Genomic DNA, 12,257 nt, shown 5'->3' with positions numbered 1-12,257 from the left:
TTATTGTTCCAACATCACATCATTTACTTATCTTCGACTTGTACAATTCTCTGTGTTTTACGCAATTCTCTTTTTTATCCATCATTTTCTCGCATAGCACTCGAGTAAAAGCGAATCAACCGTTCAGTGAACCATACTTTGTTTCACTATGTTTCTTCACATGGTAAATGTTTTTTGATATCTTTTTCAAATTAAAATTCTACGGTTCTTCGGTTTGTTACATTGTGAACGAAAAAATCAACAGATATATAGAAAAATATCGAGGTTAATCGCATCGACATTTTCAAATTTTTTAACACTCAATTTTAACTTTCTAATAATAACTTTCAAATTTTCAAATTGTCGAACTTCTAAATTTCCGAATTTCCAAATATTCCAGTTTCGATGCGCTCGAAGTTCTAAATATCCTAATTTTGAAATATTTTCAAATCGTCCAAGTTCCAAATTTCCAAACTTCGATATCGCCGGAGTTCTAATTTTTTGACCTTCTATGTTTACCCGAGAGATAAAAAAATTATGATCGGATAGTGTCGATTATGCCAATCGAGGATTACAAATTTTCTATTCGTGCGACCTTCGACACCGAAAATAAATGAGCGCGATATTTTCCGTTTTTATCTTCCTCGAGCCGCAGTTAATTAAATCAATTGTCACGAAAGAACACGGTAGTTTTTCTGATTCCCGAAACAAAATAGCCCCATTGATAGCTTCAGGAAAATTCGCTGAGTAATGAAATCTACTCGCGAAACACGGAGACGCAGGGACTTAACCGTCAAAGATATTTGCTTCAGAAACCCGATACCCTTGAAAAAGAAAAAAAAGAAGAGAATTACATGTTATATACGCGAGATGCAAGATCGCTCTTACGATCTTTCTTACGCAACGGAACAGTTTGAAAACGAAGTTTGAATTTCGCGCGTATTCCAGTAAAGGGTTCCTCCTTGAAAATTCGCCAATAGAAATCGAACGTGAAAGATTTCGTGAACGCGAAAAGCTATTCGAATTATTCGTCGTTTTAATTCTCGAAATTCGTTGATAAATATTAATTATATTTTATCGCAGTGGAGGATAGATTTCGTAATAGACGCGTGAAGAAAGACGTTTTATCGATATTTATAAGAATTATAAGTCATCGTCTTGCGTTGATCTAAGAGGAAATCTAAAACAGAGGTATCTTCCTGCGAGCGGTTTGAACAACGTTCATAAAACGTTCTTTTTCGTTGGTTACAACGATCTTCTGCAAATTCGAAGATTGTCTCGGTTGCTGCAGTATATGTTGTTTCTAAGATTTGTCGATAAAAGCGCTAAATCATCGGGATTACTTATAAGTAATATACCTGTATCATTCCGTTTGATAGGTCTGTTCAACGTGTGTCGCGAGATGTTATTATTACCATAAACAGATAACGATTTTTGCTGATATTTTTTCAAAATTACGTCATCTTGTAGAGCATAGAAGATTGGAACAATCGGTATATCACGCTGATTGATCTTGTCATTTTTGTTCGTCTGTATCATAAATTAACGTTAGAAGGCATATAGTATCTTTTTTCTTTCGCCTTTTTTTTTCTTTTTCTTTTTTTTTTTTTTTTAGGAAGGAGGTTTCTCTTTTCTGTTGCAGGATAGTGCATAATTAATACTTTTAATAAATCCATTTTTATGCATACAATAGCTTTTGCCTGACTTTATAAAGACGTTATGAAAGTACGCACTGTGATTTTCACAGAAGACAATAACGTTCCTTTAATTACTCGATCGACAAGGTGATTATTAGCATATTGTTATTCAGGGTCGTCAATTCTACGTTGCGAATATATAGGTATTTCTGATATCAATTACTCGTTATACTCGTTATGATTTGTATCCAATTTTCGTTTCATTATTTCCTCGTTATGTACAGTTTGTTTATAATTACTATGCATATCTACAGATTATCTTCTGTAATTGCTTGATATTGATTTCAAATTTTTATCGAAGTACAGTCATTCTTTATTTAATTTTGTAAATATTTATTATTTTGTAAATAAATAATTATTTTGTAAATATTTTAATCCAACTCGGAAGAAAAATATTCTGTTCTGATGCTGCACGATGAATAAATTATTTCAGCAACTCTAGTGCGTTTTGTTATTTAACAAAATCCAAAAGGTGCATCACGGAAAGATACATCGTCGTTGATCGTTCTTATAAAATTTGCGTGCATGATAGCACCGATAACGTTGCGACATGACAACGCAACATGCCCGGGGATTCGTCTACATGTCGTATGTCCACACATAGGACGACAACATTTGCATTCGTAATCGCAGCTATAAACGGTGCTTCACACATATCGCAAACTTCCTTATCAGCTCCTCTGAATAAAATCGAAAAGAAGATTTGATGATTCACGATAAATATAAAGTTTAAGTCGAAAGCTTGTCGTTGAAGAATTGAAACACGTAAAATACTGCTGTTTAATTTCGATATCATTTCTTTTTAATTATTGCTGCCTCGACTATTTGGACAAGCTACAGATCATTAAGAAATAGACTTATACCGCTTTCAAAATTATTATGATTACGCGATTATGCTATTCCATTTATTAACGATGTTTCGATTGATTCAAACGAACGAAATATAAGAGTGAAATTATAATTCGTTTATAAATAAAAGTTTTACGTTAAAGTACACGTAAGTCTCTCGTTTTATCAATTTTTGTCGAAAAATATACTTACATCACTTTTAAAATAAACGCTTCAGTTAAAAGTGGAAAGAATTCTGTTAAATACGAAGATACGTGTAACTGAGGAAATTTTGTCGAAGTAAAATGTGCATATCTGTTAAAATGAATAATACTTTGATATTTTTGAAGTTACAATAATATACGAAAAGATTCCTAAAATCAAATAAAACAACAACTTTGGTGTGATGTTATTAAATCGAACACCGCGGGTAGAAAGATAAGATTAGTTTTATGGATTTTATATAATATAAGCGTATTAATATTTTCAAAATATCCAAAAGTATGGCAAGAACACATATTCAATTCCAAAATCAAATAATTTCTATCGTGTATAATGAAAAAAAAAAGAAAAAAACAAAAATTGTGACTTATTACAGTCTTACTGTACAGTATTCAATTTTAAAACTGCTCCGTAAAAAATATAAAACGTAATTTATCCTGCTTTTTCCCTATAATTTTCATAGGTAATATTCGTGGAAATCAGAAACTGGTTAGACATCGCGATGATGTTGATTGCGGAAGATAAAGTTTTATTGTCTAATAGCTGTTTGGAAAGCAATTATGCCTGCAAAACACGAAATTACTATTTCGTGTAGACGATTGCACAATTTGCCATTCCTGCAAATTATTTCATCATGTGTATTAATTTCTATTTCGGGATCTCTTTCTTCGAAGATTTTTATAAATGCAAGAGCGAAACTCGATGATTTTTAAGAAAGAAAAAAAAAACAGCTTATATCAACGTTATCAACAGTATAATCTAATATTAATAATTTTCATAATTCAATATTCAATATTTAATATTGTTCTCTCTCTGTCAGCTCTTAGATACATTTCCAGATACGTCACAAACATTAGCGATATAATTTAATGAAATTTCAAAATATCTTCAATAGTACAGATAATATATTCGTAAAAAAAATTCGAATACTTTTTTGTAAGTCTGTTTTTGTGTGTAGGCCTATTCGTTTATAATTTAGATTAAAATTTCAAATTAATTATAATTCTCTATGTGTGATATATTTTATTGTAGTTTCGTCTCTAACGTGTTGGAGATCATTTCTCAAATATCAATATCGATCAAAGCAAAGACGAATACGAAGACGAGATTGAATTGCAAGACACAAATTTGGGATAGCAATATCATTGAGATTAATGAGAGAATAATGTGTGGTAACAGCTTAAGCGCTACACAATAAAGGACTACGATGAAGCTACAGCAGCATGCGTCTGTGGAAAAAGAGCGAAAGATAGCACGTGCACATAAGTTTTGCAATTTTGAATCGATTTCTTCTGAAACGCGGCGGCCTTCGGCCGCGTGAATTAATTTATGAATAAAGGAAGCAAGATATCTGGAAGTGCGTAAAGCGTTACTACATTCCCACGGATGAATGCAACATGCTTGTAACACGTGTTTGTATTCCGTATGTTTAAATACCATTCGGCGTTCGTTTTTAAAGAGTAGAAAATCAAACAATCGTATAATGGAAAAGGCGATTTTATTTGTAATTCTTAAATCAAATTCTTCAAATTTATATTCTTTACTATTTCTAGGCTCTAGTAAACATCGTTTATCCTTGCATAGTCGTATTTTGGAAATTTGTATTTTATTGATATCGTTGCATTTTGAAAATTATTGCTCTATTAGCATCGTTATATTTTATCTATAGATTAGAAGTTGTTAATTGTCCATTTTCACGAGCATTTAGAAAGATAATAACTTTGTAAAATGTTTTATATTTTTACGAATTCCTTGTGTTTGAGAACTCGATTTTACTTTGCGTGTCTCATTTTATGAGTTTAGTTTATTTACGAAAATATCTATTTTTCTCTTGTCCAATAAGTGTCAATTACAATGATCGATGTTACGCGGAACTTCCTAAACCTTGCACCACTATCAAACCAATGTTTCAAAGTCCAACTTTCGTCCCAAGTTGTGGCAGAATTTTTATTTACCAAGGCCCATTAATGTCGAAATGAGTAGAAAGGTTGGATCTATTGTGGAGTTCAATTCGGAGGACCTTGAGATTTTTAAGGCACTTGCGTTTAATAAAAGCGAATCGTTTTATTTGACATCTGAGTTAGCGAATTTAGGTGTTAACGTTTTATGAGAGCAACCATATAGCGTCGAGGGTTCGATAATCAACACGGTAAATACGAAAAATGAAATTTTGACTATTAGTTGAATCAGAATTTTAAAAGGAAATAGCTATCATTTTACATATCAATTATAAAATTATTTAAATATTTAGAACTCTCAGATTAATTTTTTACAATTACCACGAATTACCGATAGCTATGAAGCTATGCTTTCTCATTGCGTGATATGAGACATTATTTTATTGGAAAAGCAGAATCGACTTGACTTTAGGTTTAAAAAGCAACATTAAATTAACATTCGTTCGTGTATAAATTAAAGGTGTTCTCAATAATTCGATGTTTCAACTTGAACACACAGAACTTACTCATTGTCAGTTTTAGGTATGTTCAGTTTTCAGCGATTTTTCTGGCAACACCATTATCTATCCATTTTCTTTATGTCTTCAGGCAACACTGTTATTTATCTATCTTTTATGTCTACAAAAATTGCAGTCTCTTTACATTTTCGAAATACTTCATCTCTTTTTTTATCGCATTTCCGTTATTTCTGAACATAAATCCTTCTTTTCGTCGTCGTGTTACGCGACACGCTGTAATATCGCACGATAATATCGCCGACCAATTTTTGTTGCAGATTATTAGAAAGTCCTAATATAAACGATTCCTTGATTTGTTTTTTTTTTGTAGATAATAATACATTCTAGATAAAGCTTACTAAAAAAAATTATTTAAAATTATTTAATTTCATAAAACATTACTCACGTGTAAAAATCTGCGACAAATTTTCGAAACATGGACATCATTCGGTAATCTTCCGTGGATAGATGTTTCCATAGATCAGAATCTTAATGCAGACATCATGCAAAGAAATAAACACACATGTGTAAACTACATACATAAACATGTGTAAACTACAAGAGAGTTCTGGCTAATGACAAGGAAAATTGAACTTTCTAGGAAAAATAAGATATTTGCTTTACGTATGTAAGCGTAAAGTATGTTATTAATAAATTATAGCCTAAATAGCGACCATTCTTTCCCAGTTGACTTTAGAGGAAAATAATGTTATTACCTGCCATTTACACTCTTCTATAAACGGATAAATGGTATGGATAATGTTTTCTACTTAAAATTCCAATTTTTTGTTACGCCTTGGAATAACCCAACGAAAATACGTAAGACCTTTTCCGTTACATTTCTCGGCAATTAAGGAATTTTAGATAAGTCAGCTATAAGAACTGAAATGTTATTTCTGGAGTAATTTGAAACAGCGCGTAAATAGAATTGACTGTAATTTGAAAAAAACAAAATTTCAACCGGTTAACGCCTAAAAATAGAAAAATTAGTGGCTATGAACATGGCTGAAAGAACAATGTTGAGAAAGTTAAACGCGAATAACTAACTATATAGTTATACGAATAATATGACCAACTAACGAAGAATTAATAGATGCAGCATCAACGAAGAGGATGAGACTATACAGACATCTATTTAAAAAAAGGGTAATTTCATGCTTGAAGATTAACGAGAGAACAATGTTGGAGAAATTAAAAACGAACGACGTGTAAAATCAGAAGAATTAAAAGATCAATGAGAAGTAGAATGCATCGGAGAAGATCAAACGATACAGCGTTAATATTATCCCGAAGCACGAATAAAAGAACGGTATTAAAATTGTCTGGAGTTCCAATTTCAAACAAGATCTCGGATTATCTGCAGGAAATCAAGCACAATGCAATTACTTTGCTTATCGGTTGAGAAATTTCTGTATCGCGTCATTCGCCCTTCTCTTGTGACGCAAATCGTGGTATTACGCATGATTGCTAATAAAATAAAAATCAGAAAGAAAGACAGCAAGCAAAAATGTAACGATGACGGTGATTATCAGCGCGATAGATCATTCGTTCTACTTCCTGATGTCCTTCTCTACACGATGATAGGCTCGATTTCTATATTTAAAGAAACGCATAGACGTAAGCAGAAGAATACCATATTAGTAAACTGGAAGCTGTAGCAGCCTTTAGAATGGCCAGAAAAGAAGGAAATATACGAGGGACACCGTTCAGTTCCTATGTTGCGGTTTCGTAATCTGTCGTTAATGTTAGAGATAATGTTTATGCTGGTCGTTATCGAATTGTTCGCTTTTGAAACAGACATGACCGTCACTACGAAACAGATATTCCGATTGGCTTGCATAATATGTGTCAGCTCTTACAGCTGCGCGTAATATTTGCCTCTCAGCGTGTCCTTCTTCCTTCGAGTTTCGTATCCATCTGATTTCTACTGCCGCTTCTATATTTTCTCCTGTTTTTTGGTCATTCGTTCTTCATTTACACGTAGTATTATTCGATCGGTTCTACGACATCTTTCCATTCTTTTCAATCTTCCTTGTTCGTAGTATTTTACGATATCGAGTTTGCTTATTTGGGAAATATAAAATATCTTGACTTTCGTAAATCGATAATTTACAATTTCTCTTTGGTTCGCGAGCTCACGCTAAAAACTGTGACTTGAGAGAAATTGTAAATTAATAGAAAAATGGTAACTTTCCCTCTTTCGAAGTAACTTTATAATTTTCTTCTCTTTGTTCGTCTTTCTGAATTGTTAAATTTCAAGATATTAGCGATTTCCTTGACTCGAAAAATATTGACAAATTTTCATAGAATTATTTCAACGTCGTGTTCTCCAGGATGGAGCGAAGAAACGTGCAATTTCGAAGGTTTAGATGCGAGACGGTTAACTGTATATCAAGGTAAGAGCCGAAAAGCAATTTGTACGATCGTTTCTTTGTATAAAGACGAGAGAAGTGACTCCCATGAATGGATGAAACTACCGCAAGCAAGGCCATCCTGGCTGCCTGGTTCCATTCGCTTTTTACGAATACACATTTAAGTTCAAGTTCACCGGCGTAAACGATCTTGAACGAGTTCGACGAAAAGACACGGTTAAATGTTATCTAATCGTCCTTCAATTTCGCTTCGGTCCTACTTGGCAGGTATATCATTTTCTTAAGTAACTTCCTTCCTTAACTCTTACTTAACTAGCTGATTAAACAATTTTTTCAACAGACTTTTTCCATTTCGAGATGTGTAATAAACCTTAGGTTGTTTTACTTATATCGCGCTCTGTATCTTTTGCTTTTTAACGGCCACTTTCATTTAACGCCATTTTGCTAGCTATGCTTCCTTTAATTACACTTTAGTTATATTGTTTAGTAACTATACAGTATTGCGTGTATAGCTTATGGTTAAATAGTTCAATCATCTAAATAGGGAACAATCGGAATGTTTTTTTTTCTATTATTTATTTATTTATATCTTACAATTTGTCCAGTAGGACATTTGGTAAAATATTATAGTTTAGTGATATAGCAATATAGCATGTGGATGGCTACCACCAGTGGGATACCATCTTCGAATTTGATTGATTTATTTCTTTAGGGTGGTGAGTGTTTGTATGTTAGGTTACGTCCTTTGTGAAATCTGTTTGGTGTTTCCTTTTTAATCTTCTTTTTATGTTTGATGCGCCGACCGTGGAATGTTTTTAGAAAAAAGAAAAAAATCGTGTAAGGCAAAAGGTCGAAACAAGTTAATTATATTGGAAGTTTTAATTTTTTAAATATAAATTACGTGTAAGTTGGTAATTATAATGGCTTTAAAGAACTTTGTTTCAATTTCTAACAATTTTAACAATTTTAATAATTATTTGACTGGAGAATACACTTGCCACTTATGTATATTTATATATTCATTATGACCTTTTCATTAATAGAATTTTTCAAAAAACTTTTTAGTTTATCCGTATCGGCTTTGTTTTCAAGGGGATTTATCGTTTCTTTGAAGCACGCTTTCATCCATTTTCTTTCCTCTCACATGCACGCGTGTCCTTTCGTTTATCGTTACATTTATTGCGATAAAAATATTCTCTCCCTTTGTTTCTAGATTCTCATTTCAATCGAATATTAATACACCGTTAAGAGCAAACAGAGCTCAGAACTCCCTTTTCAAGTCATTGCAGCGTGCACGTTAAAAATGATAAATATTGTCCATTTACGAAGCAATGCGCAGAATCGTTCGACTTGGAATATTTTAATTAAGGACATCTCTCTACGTCAGAGAAATAATAGGAAGAGACAGAGTTCTTGAATCGATATATCCTTGATACTTCCGTTTTATCGTTTATAAATTATGCACCAAATTGACACAGTTTCCCTATCGATCGTTTCAATCCTGTAAAAAAGTACCAACAGTTTATAAAGGAAAATATTTGAAAATTGCAATTTTCTTTTAAACATGTCTCTTGTATTTTCTAGCAAGTACATTCCTTTTTTTTCGATCGAGTTACAGTATATTTTTCTTCGATTTCCGACAAGGAACCGAGACCTTTTTTTCTATAATTCGACCTTCCATTTAGCTCCATGGCCACAGGGAGTCTAATGGGTTCGACGAAAGGGCTAGTGCGTGACGAAAAAATGATCTTGCGAGATTGTGCTTTACCGGAAACTGCCATCATGTTTTTGCCAACTTTTCCTTTGATGTTCACCACCTTTTCGTTGAGGGAACTTTGGTTAGTGGCTTCTTAATCAAATCGCTCGGAGGTATGTTGCTTCCCTTTGGGGAAAATATATCCTACTTTGATAAAATTTTAATACACTCTTGCATTAATTTTGATACTTCTCTACCCTAATTTTATTTGTAGTACTTTTCCTGGATCCGACTCTCTATTCTTTTTATTCCTTTCTATTTTATAATTCTGTTCTCGTTTATTTGGAGAATATAAAATGCCACACAGCTTTTATTCAATTATTCTAAATCTATATTATCTAATTTACCATTATTCTTTCATTCGTCGAGTAAAATCATACTTTGAAGAATGGCATTTTAACAAAGTGAAACTTTCCTCCCTTAAAGACAAGTTTCATAATCTCCTGTTGCTTTTCATGGCCTATGTTATACAAACTACAATTCTCTTATATTGTTCTTAAATCAATCGCAATATTTCCCATAATCTTGATTAGTCAGTATTACTAATTTATAAATAAAATCGACGGAAGGAACTACGTCTCTTAGAAAGATAATTCCGTTTCAGTTTCTAGGATATTATCATATAAACGATCAGTGTTCATAGCGTTATAAACATGAATTAAAGATATGAACGATAGAACACCAGAACATCGTTAGCAACACGTTAGAAATGTAGATACGATATATATTATAATACCATCAGTTGATTTGACCGATTCCTTCACCATGGCGTAAGAAATACTATTTTCGACCTCCATTTGCTGGATTTTTTATTCGAACGCGAACACCTGTCCGAGAAAATCAATCTTCTGGAAACTATAAAATGAAATACTCCACTCGAACAATAATTGTATTGTGTTCTTTCTTAACATATTATTCCCGGATTATTCTCGCGTTATCTGCCATTGATAAACATTTATCTTCGCGCTTTGCTAAATATTCCATATTCATAAAAATGTCCATAATTCTAGAATATACATTTGGTCTACCAGGTGACAATTTTATCACGAACGTTCTGTTTTTCCCACGCGATCATTGACATTTGTAAATAATTTGTGATATTGTTTTTCAATTATATTTATGAAGATATAAAAACAAATAAACTTCAGCAGTAAATATATATGTACTGACAAATTAACACGTTTCAGTGCGAAATCGATGCACGTATCAACATCATTTATTTACTTTTTTTTCAATACTTCTCAACAATAACGAATTAATATTTGTGAAATAAAAATCAAGCGAGAAAATTGTTTCCACCTTTTTCTTTTTTTCTCCTGAGCGGAAAGCAGGAATCGTAGAAATCCTCCCGACTTGAACATGTTAAACGAGAAAAAAATTCGCCATGTCATCGCAGTACGGCATTTGGGCGAGCACTCGCGACGAAGATAAAAGACGCATATAACGTGCAGTCTCTCTGCAGCTTGATATCAGGAGATCTGACGAGTAAAAGCCTGTTTATAAAATTTTTGTTGGTATCTCCCTGACTCGAAATATTTTGAATATTTGCTTTTTTGTTTATCACCACACATCAGTGTGAGAAGTGTTGCTTAAGTAAATAAATCCTACCACTTTATCGTGAGCGTCATGCAGAAATCATTTATCTTCCCTTCCGTGTCTTCAGATATTGCGCTGACATTCGGCGAAGAACAGACTTTTCGTGTAACTTTAATTTTAACTAAAGATCCAACTAAAAAAATAATGAACATCGAATGTAGCAGTTTGTAACGAAAGTTACATAGCATGTCACTTTGTGATACGATACCTTCTTGACACAGAACGATCAAAATTAATGTAAGGTGGTTTGAACGATATTTTTCAAATTGCTCTTTGAAGGGGGGAAGAAATTTTCTAATTAGAAATTAAAATTGCACGTATCTTTGCTCAAATTCTTCATATTTAAGTCGTAACAAACGCTATTTAACAAGAGCTAACAAACAAGAACGTACAGTGAACGAGCTAATTTTCAAGTGATTAGACTTTGATGTGCTAACGATTTTACTAATCCTCCCTTTTTACCAATCCTCTATTGCTTCCGCGGACGATTATTGTTTACAATTATAATATTACTTACTTACGCGCTGACGATATCATATCGGCGTAATGAGATCAAAACGACTATTTCTATTTTTGTCCATCGCACACCGTACTGCGATGGTAACTTGATAATTGCGAAACAAATTCAGGAAACGTTTGCTACGAAGTAAGAAGTAATAACAAGCAAGAGTAGTAATAATAAGCGAAGGTATCTTCGGTCCGTAATTGAGTTGCATCGATCATCTTCAATGCCAGTCAGACGAATCTCGTCGATAAACGCAAAGAAGCTCGTGTTCATGGTGATACATTTTTCTGTCGCATGGCTGAACGTTGCGTTACTGCGACGCTACGTTGATACTACACCGGCGTTCTCGATAAAAAATCCCCTCGAGCCAGCTTGGATTTTTCAAATGATTCGATCAGTTTTATGTAGTATGCGTATGAATCGTTTTCCTTTACTTCTTGTTCCTTTCTTTCTTCTTCTTTTTTTCTCGAAAATCTCGAGAAATCGTGCAATTAACGAACAAGGTAGAATCAGTAATTAGTTACCAGGATGACGGAAACGACGTTCTTACGCGTGTCCTTCTTATCCGTAGAATCTGGAATTTCTGATGGAATAATTTTTGTCCTGGCAAAGTCACGTGTCGAAGACAATTGCCAAGTCTCCGTGACGAGTAATTAAAGGATCGTTGATTGGTCCAATTTTAGAACGTTAGAACGTGAGTCGTCGGTAAAAAAGGGAAGACGTAGAAATGTACAGCTATGGCGTGCGCGTATGACCCTCTTTTCCGTATACGAAGGAATTCTTGATTGTATCGTTTCTTGTCCCGGCAAAGAGGGGTGTCGAAAACAATCGCGACGTTTTCACGGCG

This window comes from Bombus huntii, unplaced genomic scaffold (assembly GCF_024542735.1).
Source record: "Bombus huntii isolate Logan2020A unplaced genomic scaffold, iyBomHunt1.1 ctg00000060.1, whole genome shotgun sequence".
Classification (NCBI taxonomy): domain Eukaryota; kingdom Metazoa; phylum Arthropoda; class Insecta; order Hymenoptera; family Apidae; genus Bombus; species Bombus huntii.
This window is presented reverse-complemented; position numbering follows the sequence as displayed.